Raw genomic sequence first — 14890 nt, forward strand, 5'->3', positions numbered from 1 at the left:
ATATGGAAATTGATGCACAACAGTCTAATAAGCATGTAGACCTCTACTGAAGTTGTTTAAGAAATGTGAGGGCACTGCGACTCAGGGAGAGAAGAGATATTACTTCCTTTTGAGAAAATCTCCTGTGAAGGGAGAAAAAAAAGACAGTAACAATTTACTTGATCACAATCCTCAGCTCGTATCTGGAATAATCAGCTGAAGCATCCTTGACCATGCTGTGATCCAGCTGCATCACTGAAGGCAGACTCTATGAAGCAGAGGTGTTGTGCTTGTAGTTGTGCTCTCAGACAGCTTGCTACAAATTTTACAACTCTATCAGCTCTCAGCTCCATGAGGTGATTGTGCACAGAAACTTAAAACATGTTTTATATTACTGTTATTAAACTGGTAAGAGCCAGAGCTATATTATAACGTTTAAAGATTCTATGTGCATCTTACAGTAAGATCCCACAATTTGATGAAATCGAAGATTTCTTCACCAAAACAATTTCTAAGATAAAATTTTAGCTAAGTTTTCCGGAGTTGAAATCAGTATTATATACAGAAGAATGTTTTCCATTAAAAAAAAAAAAAAAAAAAAAAAATTACTTGACAGTTTCTTTCTTTTCCAGTTGAACTAAAACAGTTCTTGATTGCCAAGTTGAAATGTGCCTATCAGCCTGGCCAAAATAAGAATCTGTTGTTCAGTTTATAACAATGGAAATTATCAATTATTAGTTGTAAAACTTCAGTTTCCAAGTTGATTTGAAGGAACAATTTATTTATTTTAGTGAAGGGAGACCCTATGCTGTTTCATCAGCCTCATGCCACTGTCCCTGTCGCTGGACATACTGGATCAGACTAAATTTCAAAATATATGTGAGCAGAGCCATCAGCAGTTCTGGGATTTCTCATTTTGGACAGTCTTCAGACCCAGATAGGTCCCACTCCAGTCTTATTTATCAACTTTTTCTTCATATTCACAAAGGCAAAACACTTCCTATGATGTTGAATGCTAGCTAATGCTCCGGCCTCTTCTTGTTAGCTCAGCAGCTGATGCCCATGCCATGTCTTTGGGCTCGTAGAGAACAGCAAAGCCAGGGCTACATAGTTTCTCAAAGACACGCAATCTCCCATGAACTTTCCAGGATTACAGTATTTGAACAAAATAAAACTGATACACACGCTCTATCCTTCATGGAGCGAATTCCTGAACAAAGGGAAAATGGAGTGGGCAACACCAAGGCTGGCACCCCATACAGATCCAGCTTGGGCTGCAGGGCTCCACAGTTTACACAGGGCTGCAGCCACCCTCTTGGACACTTCTTTCTGGTTGGAGAGGTCCTGGCCTGTGCCAGCCAAAACAGACTCCATCCCAAGATAGAGGATAGTCACATTGCCCTGTGGTCACCTTGCCCTTCATAGGCAGAAAGATCCAGTCCCATGTTTCTACAGAGACAGTGCTTCCCCAGGCTTGTCAGCTCCACCCTGCACCCTTGCCTGGACGAGCAAGAGAGCAAAGACCAGTTCTGGTCCGTAAAATGATCTTGGACAAGGTCTGGATCACATCAAGAGGAAAAGAAATAGGATGAGTTCTCACTCTGGTTTAAATAGCTGGATAGGTTTTCATTTGCTTGGATTCAGCCAGGATCTCTGAAATGTTCCCTGGGTGTTAGACCTCAGGGTAAATAGGAAGCCCTGCCTTTGCAGTGCCTTCAGGCCTTCCCTGGGGTCTTGATGGGGGAATGGAATACAAATCTCTGTGCCATTAATAAATCTTTCCGGTGTCAGTTGTGACGTTCATCATGGTAATTGTCTCCCTTCTCCTCTGCCTTCACATTCAATACTCCATGGTGTACTGTTATGTAAATGCTACCCTACTCTTCACAGACTTGTGCAGCTGGGGGCTGAAAGATGCTGCGTTTGATCTCAGTCTGCCTGCCAGTTGTCTGCTGCTTCGTACAGTCTCAGCTGCTCACATCTGCGATTGATACCATCTTTATACATATAATACCTGTTACTGGTTGGACATGCATTTGGTGTAACTTTGGGATTTCAGTCACATTACCATATTTCCATATGGTTTGTAGTCAACTAATTCATAATGTAGATGACAGAATTGACAGCTAGGTACTGGGCCCAAACTGCTTCTTCCTATGGTTTCTACTAGCTAGACTGGATTTGGTTTCTCTGTGCTAATGATTCTGCGTCAAGCAACAGACCATTAAATTTTTTTAAAGTTTTTTAATTGAACTGTAATGCTTCAGTGATATTTTGAAAATTGTGCCTAATTGTACTCAACCATATGATTTTCTTGTTTCTCTGAGGGGACTACCATGCAAAAAGTTGGGTGTGCTGGCATGCAGGCAGATGACTCATGGCTAGGCATGGTTGAGAATCCTTAAATTGAAGATGTTTAATTACTTATTTACCAGGAGAACTCAAAGTCTGTGCTTTTAGAAAATAAGATTTTAGAAACTTTAATAATCAGATTTCCTTTTTTATTCTGAACTTTGACAGAAAAACAAGCTTCATATTTTAATGTTAAGCAAGAAATTTCAGCAAATTTCAACAAATTTTATGTACAAAAAATTATTGCATTGACCGAAGAAGAATATAGAAACAACATGAGTCAACTGTACAGCCAATATAGAAGTGTCCTATCTCTTCAAGGAGAGGAAAAAATTAGAATGGAGCTTGCTCCAATGTCTTAAATGTTTCATGTATATTTGACCATTTTCTCCTTAGGTTTCATTATTTTTTTCAGCTTTTGATAGCTTGTGTAAACCAGAACAGTTCTTATTATCAGCATGATTTTAACAGGGAGTTTTTCTAGGTTTCTTTTTTTTTTAAAAAAAAAAGGAAAAGCACCTACTGATATAAACTCATCATTATTCATTTTCAGTCTCACCCATATTCACTCTCATGTTTGTAAAATCCATTTCTTCCCATATTCCAATCAGAGTTTTCTAACAGTAGATGAACAATACAGTTCAGGCTGTACTGACAGCTGCTTGTGATGGATGTGAAAGTATGTGGTAATGTGATGCTTGTCGTATAAACTAGAGCTATCTTGGAGCAGTTGAGAATTTGTATCCGCTTTAGTAGAAAATATTCATGGTATTTTAGACAAGCATACCATGAAGGACAACAGCTTCTGGTTTTGTGGCAGGATTAACTATTGGAAAGCACGATCAACTGTAGAAAGTCAAAATGCAGAAGATGTAGGCTCGGAAATGAAGTGTGTTATAAATATGAGCTATTTCCCTCCATAGCTTTGTATGGTATGTATGTGTATAGGATCAGGTGCAACAGCATTGTGAATAGAAGAATCTGGGTGGCCATTTCTTTACTACCACGTGCCTGGGGGTGTGCACTGCACAGGGTAGGTTAGTAAGGACAAGCGCTAAAGGTCTGCCCTCACTTGTTGATTTGAACTGCATTTATGCACCACTTCCTCTCCTTACAGTGTGTATATCTGAAAAATTCATGTAATGAGACCTTTTCCCTGGAGAAAAGAATGATGCTGTCAGTTGCCTGAACTGCACTTTATCAAGATTGCCATGAAGCTGATGCTCTTTGTAAAGATACAGGGTGAAGATGCTTTTCCTCAGCTTGAAGTCAGTTCAGCTGAGCATCCCCTTCTTTTCCCTCTCCCTGCTTGCTTTAGAAACAGCTGTCCTTTTGGTATTGCCCATCTGAGGACAAATCTATGGCTGTCCTCTTGGCTCACCAGTTCCAGTCAGTCAACAGTAACTTCCTTCTTCTTTGGAAAAACGAAGTTGGAAAGGGTGCTCCAAAATTAACTTGTTTCTTTGTATTGTTCGCTGAGTGGCTGTTGTGAACTAGCTGAATTCCAAGCTGCACAGAGATCACTAGTAAGCAATTTGATTTTTGAGTTCTAGGGTTTTATTCTCCCTCCATGAAGTTTCCTTAGAAAGGCAGAGGTCTGCTGCACTATTAGTGAGCTGCAGGGATCCTGGCTTTTTTGTAATTTCTAATACTATTGTGGTACTAAGTGGCAAGTAGGTTCCAGATGCTGGGTTTATTTTTGTTTCCCATTGACTGTTTTTTGGAGAATACATGTGGTCAAATCATCAGTCAACAGAATTATTGTTCAGTATATGTGGTGATCAGCCACTTGCAGAGACTGCAAGTCCTATTTAGTTCTGTTTATTGAGTACAAAAAAAAAGGCCTAAGCCAAAATATTCTTTAAGTGCTTAAAATAGGAGTGTGCATGGACTTCAGTATTGTGGAAAGTTTGATTGGTCCTCTGCAAAACAATGCCTGTTGCTCAGAAAACAGTTAGAATATCTAAGTGCCGAGTTTATTCAAGGTCCTGATCATAGAATCATAGAATGGTTAGAGTTGAAAGGGACTTTAAAAATCATTGAGTTCCAACCCCCCCGCCATGGGCAGGGACACCTCCACCAGACCAGGTTGCTCAAAGCCCCATCCAGCCTGGCCTTAAACACCTCCAGCGACGAGGCATTCACTTCTTCCTTGTTTCAGTGCCTCACCACCCTCACAGTAAAGAATTTCTTTCTAGTATCTAATCTAAATCTCCCCTCTTCCAATTTAAAACCATTACCCCTTGTCCTATCACTACACTTCCTGACAAAGAGTCCTTCTCCAGCTCTTCTGTAGGCTCCCCTCAGATATTGAAAGGCTGCTATAAGGTCTCCCCGGCGCCCTTTCTTCTCCAGGCTGAAGAACCCAAGGTCTCTCAGTCTGTCTTCATAGGAGAGGTGTTCCATCCCTCTGATCATCTTTGTGGCTCTCCAACCAGTTCCATGTCCAACATGTTCCAACCTTCCAACAGGTCCATGTCCTTCTTATGTTGAGGACTCCAAAGCTGGACACAGTACTCCAGGTGGGGTGTTCCTTCTTCAACTTAAGCCCACCTCAGTAAAAATGCTGTATGAACTTCACACCTTGGTATTCACTGATACATATTTTCTGTAGATTTTAAAAAAGAAAAGAATAAAAAAGGAAATGGTAATTGTTTTAACAGTGGATTATTGTTATTTTTGTGTTCTATCACTTACACAGATACAATCCTGACACGTTTCTTATGCTCCTAAATGACCTGCATTTTAAGTATTCAGGTTTATGGAAAAGAAATACGATCGTATGATATTGTTGAACCCAATAAAACTGGGTAAAAAACTAAGTAAAATATGTAATATATATTCTGATCCCAGTTTTCAGAAATAACTCTATAATCATCTACTATGCAGACTCAATGTCCGATGTCTCCTTTCTCTTGCTAGGAAATAAGGTGGCTTGCTAAAGAGTTTTGGATAATTCACTTCTTCCCTCCATGCTGTGAGTAGATCATTTAATTGTTATATGTGCAAGGGAAAAAAGTAGACATTTCAGAGTACTACCTATTTCTTTACATAATTCCTACCTGATTTTAGTCTTGGATGATGATGTTCAATGCTAAAACAAAGTGTCCTTACTAAGACTCTTAAAGAATAATCTGCTAAATTATCCATGCACTCTGGCATCTTTATGCTCCAGAAGAGCATTATGCAATGCAAAGTAACAATTCACTTCTCTTTCTATTCCAGGAGAAAGAATTACACATGCAAGCACAGGGTTTGTTTGCACAGAATGGGTATTGCAGTCCTGCACACACTGGGCTATGTTATGCGTCAGTGAACGCTGGCAGGCCTTTTGCTTCAGAGCACAGAGGGGTTTTCAGAGGCATTGGCAATTTCTTTCTGCAATTCCAGATCAGCTATTGAAGAGGCTCTGTTTCCTGCAGAGTTCAGCTACATTGTGGTGTTGTTCCTAGGAAGCCTGGCCTTGGTGGAAGATCAAACTGTATGGAAAGAGATTTACCCTTAAAGAAGAAAGTGCTGCCATGCCTGAGGAACATTATTAACTGTGCACAAATCAGTCTCCAATGTGCAGCAGAACATGCTCTTCAACTGGAAAGGACATAAAATGATATGTGTTGCACTGAGTTTAGTATCAACAAGATATCCAAAGATACTCATAAACTATGAAATTCAGTTTACAAAAGGTGGCTGTATGTCTTCCATTATTGCCTGCACCATGACTGTAAACTTTCCAAAGCTGTTTTCTTCTGCCCACCAGCTGCCTTCCTCAGGTTCAGCTTTGTCTGGTATCTTAGTTCCTCATTCAGACTATTCCAGGTGTGGAGTAGTTCTGGAGCCCAAATCATGGACTGTTTAATCTGCATATTTCTGGCTGCTTCTTCACAGATTGTTTGCAAATTACCTACAGGCAGATTTTTGAATAGGACCATAAAAAGAGGAATTCCTTTTTTAGTAGTCTACCAAAAACTTTTTAGCATATTTCCCTAGCTTTTTGCCTCTTAGATGCTTAAAAAAAACCTGCTTTTTCTTGCCACTGAGCATTTCACCAAGTAGTAAGAGTGTTTCTAGCATGTATTTGTATTGGGGTTCGATCTTTCAAAAAAACATTTTATGGCTTGATTTGGTTAATTGGTTTGAAAATCAGACCAAACTGAGATTCCAGAAATTTCTTCTTAGTTGTCGTCTCTACTAGCCACAGCTCTAATTAAATACACCTTTGGAAACTCAGCAGGAAAAAGAAGGCCAACTGGTCTCTAGCAATCTAATTATCTATAACACAACCACATAACTGTGGGGCCAGAATCAAATTTTGAAGCTCAACAGAGAACTATTACCGTGTCTCATTTTTTTTTCCTTGTTAAAGTGTATGAAGTACAATGTTCTGAGAGAAGTATTAACATAGAACGCAGCGGTAAGAAAATTTATGAGTCCAAGTTGTCTTTTCTGTGGTGTATCTAATTGGCCCTCTAAGCAGGTATATCATACTCACTCTGTATAACACACTGGTGCTTTAACATTAATATTAATTTCTGACAGGCTGACTTCTAAGTTGCATCCTAAAACATTTCTTATAGCAATAAAGTTTTGCAGAATCAGTTGTATCTAGATATCAAGGCCTAGATCTGTTTCAGTGACTAAATCCTGAATTGTTGTTTCTTTATCAAATAACACACTGTTACTTGAAGAATTTGTCATATGATTCAGTTCCATGATGTAGAGCAAATATGGTAACAATCGTAAAACCTTGTTAAATGCATAGCACTGACAGGCTGGAATACTTTTACTAACTACAGTTTTCCAGATCCCTACTCTGACTTTTTTTTTCAAGATAGAACAACTATGTGCCAAGTTTATTAGACCCATATCTCCCAGATGCATTCATTAGCCAAGATCCTTCCTGTCTGGAAGGGTGTTCCCAGTAAATGTAGTTTGGCTTGCAGCTGCTGTGACCTGATTCAGAACATGAAACTTCACAACATTATCCCCTCCTATGAAAGTATTTGAACTCTTCTGGAACAGAGATGATCATGAAGTAACCATTAATCCTTCACTTGTATGCCATGCAGTTTTAGAGTACTGAATTATTGCTGTGGTTTGTGTAAGTCCAATTTTTATTAAAAAGTTGAATAACCAATGTGAGACTCCATCTTAGCTTTTTATTTTTAATTTTGAAAGAAAGCCTGATTAGCCATGAGTTAATAGCTATATACATCCCTCACATGATTCATAATATCAATACATGAGGCAAGGATGACATAAACTCTCAACCAGTGCACCTTCCTTTAGAAGTCTGGAGTACATGCTTTTTTAAAAAATCCAGAAAAAATTATGGACTCAGACCTCTTCTAGAAAATATCACATGGAAAGGGTTTTTGAAAAAGAACTTTTGAGAGGGGACAGACAAAACTAACTGTGATTAGATAGAGAAGGGAAATAATGTGTGTCTTAATACTGATAAGGTCACTGGATCAGGACTAAGGCCAGTGATTCCACAGCCACAGAACAATCTCATGAAATTCGACAAAGTGCCCAGTCCTGCCTATGGGGAGGAATAGCCCCATGATCCAGTACAGATTCAGGACCAATCAGCTAAAAAGTAGTTCGGTAGAGAAGGACCTGCAGTTCTTGGCGAGTACCATGTCGAACACGAACCAGGAATGCATCCTTACAGCAAAGAAGACCAATGGCATCCTGGGTTACATTGGGCAGTGTGCTGCCAGAAGGTCAAAGGGGGTGATCCTTCCACTCTGCTCAGTGCTGGTGAGACACATCTGGAGTGCTGGGTCTGCTGTTGGGCTCCCCAGTATAAAAGAGACAGGAATGTACTAGACTGAGTCCAGTGAAGGTCCACAAAGGTGACGAAGGGACTACAACATCTCTCCAGTTGGAAAAGGCTTAGAAAGCTGGGACTGTCCAGGAACAGACGAGTCTCGGGGAGTATGGATATAATTTATCATTGAATATCATTTATCCATGTATATAAATAACTGATGGGGGAAGTAAAGAAGATGGAACCAGGCTCTCCTCAGGCTCCTGAACCAGGATGAGACACTGGGCAGAAAATGAAATATATGAAATTTCATGTGAACCCAGGAAAACACTTTTATACTGTGTGGGTGGTCAAACACTGGAACAAGTTGCTCAAGAGTTATGGAGTCTTGGAGAGATCCAACACACTACTACTCTAGTAGATCCTGCTCTGAACAGGGTAGAGCTTGACTACATGATCTCCTGAAGTCCCTTCCAATCTCATCCATTTTCTGTTTCTGAGAAACAGATAATCAGAAAACAAAAGGAAAAAAAAAAACAGTGAATGCATAGGGATTCATTATAGAAGTAACATCACTTACCATGGGAGGAACATCTCGCCCTGTTCTGCAACAAGACTTCATAACTTTTTCTTACAGCTGGGAAGTACAACCCCATGCACAAATACATGCTGAAGGCCACCCAGCAGGAAAACAGATTGGTAGAAAAGGCCCTGAACATGAGTTAGTAACTTGCCCTTACTGCAAAGGCAGAAAATAGTACCCTGGGCAGCTTTAGAAAAAGTATTGCCAGAAGGTTGAGGAGGTGATCCTTCAAATTTATTCAGTGCTGGTGAGGGCACACTTGGAATGCTGTGTTCAGTTCTGGGCTCCTCAGTAAAAGAGGGGCATGGACACACTGGAGAGATTTCAATGAAGGGCCACAAGGTTGATCAAGGGAATGTAACATCTCTCTTATGAGGAAAGGCTGAGAGAGCTGGGACTGTTCAACCTGGAGATGAGGTGGCTGAGGGGGATCTTATCAATGTATATAAGTGCCTGAAGGGATGTATGCAGCCAGGTTCTTTTCAGTGGTGTCCAGTGACAGGACCAGAGGCAATGGGAGGAAACCGAAACACAGGAGGATTGATCTGAACATCAGGAAGCACTCTTACTTTGAGGGTGACGAAGCACTGGCACAGGTCGTCCAGAGAGGTTGTGGAGTCTCCATCCCTGGCGGTATTAAAAAAAACACATAGTCACAGTCCTAAGCGACTGGTTGTAGGTGGCCCTGCTTGACAGGGGCATTAGACAAGATGACCTCTAGAGGTGCCTTCCAACCTCAATCATTCTGTGATTCAAGCTATCAAGGAATCTTAGAATGATAGCAGAGTATAAGGAAAATACTAGTAAGAAACTATCCTGAAGGGATTGTCTGAGGCCCTTTTGACATACAAAAAAAATGAACTGCAGATGCTTAAAAGCATTGCCAGTTTACTGAAAGGGATGGATAGACAAGCTAGCTTTTCATAAACAGGAGCGGGTATGAGCGATGTGAACGGCTATATCTTTCTTACCTTCCTAGAGTAACGATAGGGATATTATATATTCTTCTGAGACAACTGAATACTGGTATCTGCTCATCGCCATGGATGCTTTTTGACCTGATTTTATTCTTCTTGCTGTGGAATGTCTCTCTTGGGCTAAAAAGTTCTAGAGAATCAGCTGATGGAAACAGTATTTTATACTACCATTTAGCCATATGCATCCTACCCAGAGAAGGGAATAGGCAAAAAATGTTTTGTAAGACCTTCTTAAGAACTTAAGAATCTGAAAAGAAAAAGCAGAAGAACTTGGCCAAATGAAAAGCCTTTTAATACTCTTTACAGTTTTGGTGGTAGATCCTGCAATGCACAGCAAAATAGCCCATGACTGACAATTCTCACAGGTAACCCAAATTCTCATCCTAGCAGGCTGGATTCTCCCAACACAGGGAACAGAGACCAATTGTCACCAGAGCTATGTTAGCTGCTGATCTCAGCTCAGCTGTGAGGAATTATACATTCTTGTTAAAGTTATTAAAGCACATTTGTCAAGTGAGCAGGGGTCTGCACATGGACATGTAGCAGTGCTATTCATAATGCAGTGCCATTTTGTTAGTAAGGTGTCCAAAGCAGAGCAATTAATCTTCATCAGTTTTCACCATCACTTATCAAAACATTGCAACCAAAGGCTTCAATGTGCTCAAATAGACACAGGTGCTTTAACAAGAAGAGTGCAAGCAGCTCTTCAGATAATGTAGATCCTGCCCAATTACTTTCATTGAGACTCCTACAGTTTTTCAAGGTGAGAGGTTTTCAAAAGTTTGATTTTCAGTCTAGCACAGGACCTGAAATATTATGGACCATGTATCAAAAGATTGACTGCTTTGCCGCTCTAAGAGCTAACTGAAAAATCTACGTTGTACCAAGAGTCCAGATATGTTGTGTCTCAGTCAACAGTTATGGGATTTTTTTTCATTATGCAGGAATATTTGGAGGTAATTACCATGACATTTGTTTTGCTAATTGCCCTGAAGGAAAATAAGCTTATCTCATTTCCTACTATAACTCACTCAATTTTGCTGTTTTCCTCACCAACAAGGAATGCAATAGAATGATCTTAACAATTGGAGTTATTCTCTAGTTTTAGAGGCTTTGATGGTACATCCCTAGTTTGTTGACAAAGCAAGCAGACCTTAGTGGAGCAGTTGTGTGCACATAAATAGCTCACCTTTGTATGTTTGTCTAGGGTAAGTAAGAGGTATGATGTGGAACTCAACCACCTTGGTCATTGCCATGTTTGCCATTTTTGAAATAGAGCTAAGACATGACTAAGCAAAGGTTTGGTCTTCAGCTCAGCTCTTCTATCAAATCATCTTGTGTGATGCTAAAAGGCATCTAAAGCATTCATACATAAAGCAGTATAAACCTTTGCTGGATTTTATACACACACAATCAAATATACATACATATATATATATATATGTTTGTATACAGACTAATCGATAGAGAATTTAAAGAGACAGAACACATCCTTATTTCATTCTACCTTGGCCCTGTGTCGCTTTGTTTATTCTTCGGTTGCCTGGTGACTGCCAAATTTGAATTAAATCTCTTTCCTTCCCCTGCAACCCTCACTTACTTGAAAAGGTGGCCAACAGGAATACTGATTTTGTTATTTATGCTTCCAACTCAGAAGCTGTTCCAGTAAAAATAAAGTGTCTTGGCATGGAACAAGAAAACATTGCATTCACAGAAATGGGCAGTGCCACCCTTTCCCTCATTCCCACCAGGGGTCAATGAAATTCAAATAAATATCATGACTCATTCCTTGCTCAAAGTTTCTTCTTTCAGTAAATCATAGATTGATTTACTGAGTGATGTAGTAAAGAAGGTTTGGAACATAGTGAAATACATATGCAGGTGCACAATGGGAGCTGAGTTTAACTAAAGCTGATTTACTAACATCTTACAATTTATTGGCTTCACATTTTTTTCCACAGAAGTGTGTGTTCTTATGTCAATATGTGTTTTTGACACTAGAAGGACTGTAGCCACTAAATTTTTATACATCCTCTGTGTACCCTTTTCACTTTAAAATCAGGATTTATGAGCTGAAAATGAATTGCATACTTCATCTATACCTTGTTTTTAATTTTAATTCAATCCCTACAATGCCATCAAGCTTCCTTTGATTCATGTATGCTTTGTGAGTTTCATTCTCATGGATGCACTGAGACACATAGGAGTAGAAGGAAGTTGTTCTCTGTTTCTATGACTACATTGTATTTCACTGGATAAGGAAGTTGAAAAGATGAAGGGGTGAATACACTTTCTGTCACTTCTTTCATACATGAGATGGCTACTGAAGAATGTGTCACTGGTATATCTTTTGCTGGAACACAGAGATGAAAAATAAATTTTAAAAAAGCTGAATTCAAGATAGTATTTCTGTCCATGTGCTCAATAATCTGCCACAAATATCAGCTCCCCTGTTTCCAAGGCAGGGATTGGAGGTGGTGAGTGTGAGTCTTCGAGCTTCCATCTGTATTAGGGATCTTCCTGCACCCAGCTACATTACTGTCTTAGTTCATATCACAAGTGTGCTTTTAAGGAGACTCTTCAGATCACCTTCACTTAATGTGCTTTGGTTTGTATCATGGAGCAGACTCTAGTGCACGAGCAGGATGCCTTTTAAATAAAATTAAGCTCAAAGGGTACCTGGTACATTCCAGATGTAGACAGGTATGCAGTACATGCAGTCAGATTTGAGCTAATCCAAACCATAAACCCCTGAAACATACACAGTGTGGATGTCAGCTCCTCAGCACCAGATCTTTCACTTTACAGATGCATCATTTGTAAATGCAGACATAAACCAGCAGTCCAAAATGTAGCTCTGTGGTAGACTGGATGTGCTTTGAGCCTGAATGGAGAAATATGATTCTGATATTTGGCAATTTCTACCAGTAAGAAACTTTCAAATGGAACCAGAGCTTGAGTGTGTTACACACAGGAAAACCAATATCCTGACATGATTCACTTCTGTAGGTAGACCTCTGGTTTGTCTTCAGGTCCTTGCTCTGCTGACTCACTCTGAATCGGGCAGAAATCAACTTCAGAAATGTAGATGTCTTTTGATAAAATGCAGCTGAAATGAATACATTTCAAAGGAAACTTAATTTTGCAGCAAATGTTACAGTTGGCTTTACAGGGCTTCTGAAGAAATAGAAGATTTAGGGCTCAGGTCTATGAGATTTGAATACAGGAATCTTTCTATTCACAGATGTGACTTTGATAGATAAGGAAAGTTTCTTTTCCTTAATCAGCGTTTCATTCTTGATCTTTTTCACTACATTAAGAATTGGATGTAGGAAAGATTGGGATGCAGACAAGATGATTGCTTTTTGTTTTATAACCACTTTATAAAATGAAATTAAAATAAACCTGCAATCAGTCAACAATGTGCCTGGAAAGGCTGAAAAAGAAAGAATAACCAAAGATCAGCTCAAATTAAATCCTCTGTTGATGCTACCCAGTGTTCTTCTCAAAGATCTCTCAATATTGAAAGAAATAGAGGAACGAGCATAGAAACACTTAAAATTTGCATTGCTGAGTGCCAGATCTCTAAGGGCCCTAGTGGGTTTTAATTGCCCTGACCAGTCTGTCCTGGGACCCCTACCCAGGCTCTATCTGCTAATAACCCAGGAGCTTCACTGAAGCTGAGGCCCAGGCACTTAGTCTTGGCGAGGCTGTACTGTAGGTAGCTGGTCTGCTGGCTCTGACTCCTTGATGGCCTTTGCACCTATGTTGCCTCCAGTCCTGTATCCTGAGCTGTATCCAGCCATTGCCTTGCTCTGTCTGGACTTCTGGAACTTTCTCCTGACCCAGTACCAGGGGTCTGTGTGAGGTGCTTCCTGGCTTACTCTCTTTGTGGAGCCCTGCTCTCACGGCTCCTTTGCAGCTGACTCTGCTAAAATCCATTGTCAGCTTCTCCATCTGCTTGAAAATCATCTGCTGATCCTCCCCTGTGTTCTCCTGTGTCACACTAAAACCTGAGTGGTGAGATAAGGTCTAGATAAAGGATATGATGGACATCTGTAATTTCAATACAGTCAGTCAGAATTGTGGTGTAGAAAATAAAGAATAAAGATATATAAAGAATATATCCTTGAGTCACTGAAAATCATGACTATGATAACACACTGGAGTTCTGAGGTATATGATGAAATCTGCATTAACGAATCAACAGGGAACTTTTAACTTAACAAGCTTATCCCTCGAGGGAAGGGACGTGGATGTTTGGCAATACATCCCATTTCCTTGTGCTCTGTATTTCTTCTTTATGAAGAGTGAGGTCTTGGCCTTGATTGTACCTCTGAACTCCTGAAGTTGGGCGAAGACCAGCTGTTCAAACAAAGCAGAAATGATGTCAACTGTTGGCAAACAGGAGAAAATACAGTAAAGAATTCTGGGTATGTAGGTACACTTTCAGATTTGACATTTTTATGAGAAAGCAAATGCACAGGACATCCTAAAATCCTTCCTATTAAAAGAATCTTGGTAAGAAATGAAGTACAGTGATAGAAAAGTTTTACTGGGTTTCTACTTTAAAATGAGGTTACCATAACACTTGATTAATGCTGTTTGAGTCATACTGCAATTGCAGTACATATACAAACTGTTCTAAGATTTATTGTGCAGTAAAAAAGTCTCATTAGAGAGATGTGTGGATATTCAGTGCCATGTGAGTCTCCCTTTAGCTCCAGGCTAGCTTAAAAATCCTATTCTGTACTTCTTTTTGAAAGTTGGAAATCCAAATACTTGTTTCTGACAGAACTGAAGACAATTGTATATTGATGATCAATTTAGCATCCTTTCTTGGTTTAAAGAAATAGCATTTTAATGCTCTTACAAGTAGAACAAGGGGGAAAAATCTTTTAAGTTCCTGATTTTTAGTACCTATCCTTATTCAATTATGATGTTTGCAAAGTAGGTTTTTTATGTTCTTTTCTGAAATGTTTTAATATATTTCAGTGAAAATTGCCTATCAGAATATTTTTAGTGTAAAGATGATGGATAGATTTTCCTCCATTTTTCATGGGAATTAAAGGTAGATACTCTGTTTCAATATGGATTCTGTTTTGAATGTTTCAGTCTAAACTTTTCCAAAGGGCTAAGGCCAAATTCAGATCACTTACTAAGCAAATTAATTGGAATTGATTGTTTGTAGTAATATTGGTTTCTCCACAACTCATCTTTTATAGAAGT

This window comes from Calidris pugnax, unplaced genomic scaffold (assembly GCF_001431845.1).
Source record: "Calidris pugnax isolate Ruff unplaced genomic scaffold, ASM143184v1 scaffold25, whole genome shotgun sequence".
In the NCBI taxonomy this organism is placed as follows: domain Eukaryota; kingdom Metazoa; phylum Chordata; class Aves; order Charadriiformes; family Scolopacidae; genus Calidris; species Calidris pugnax.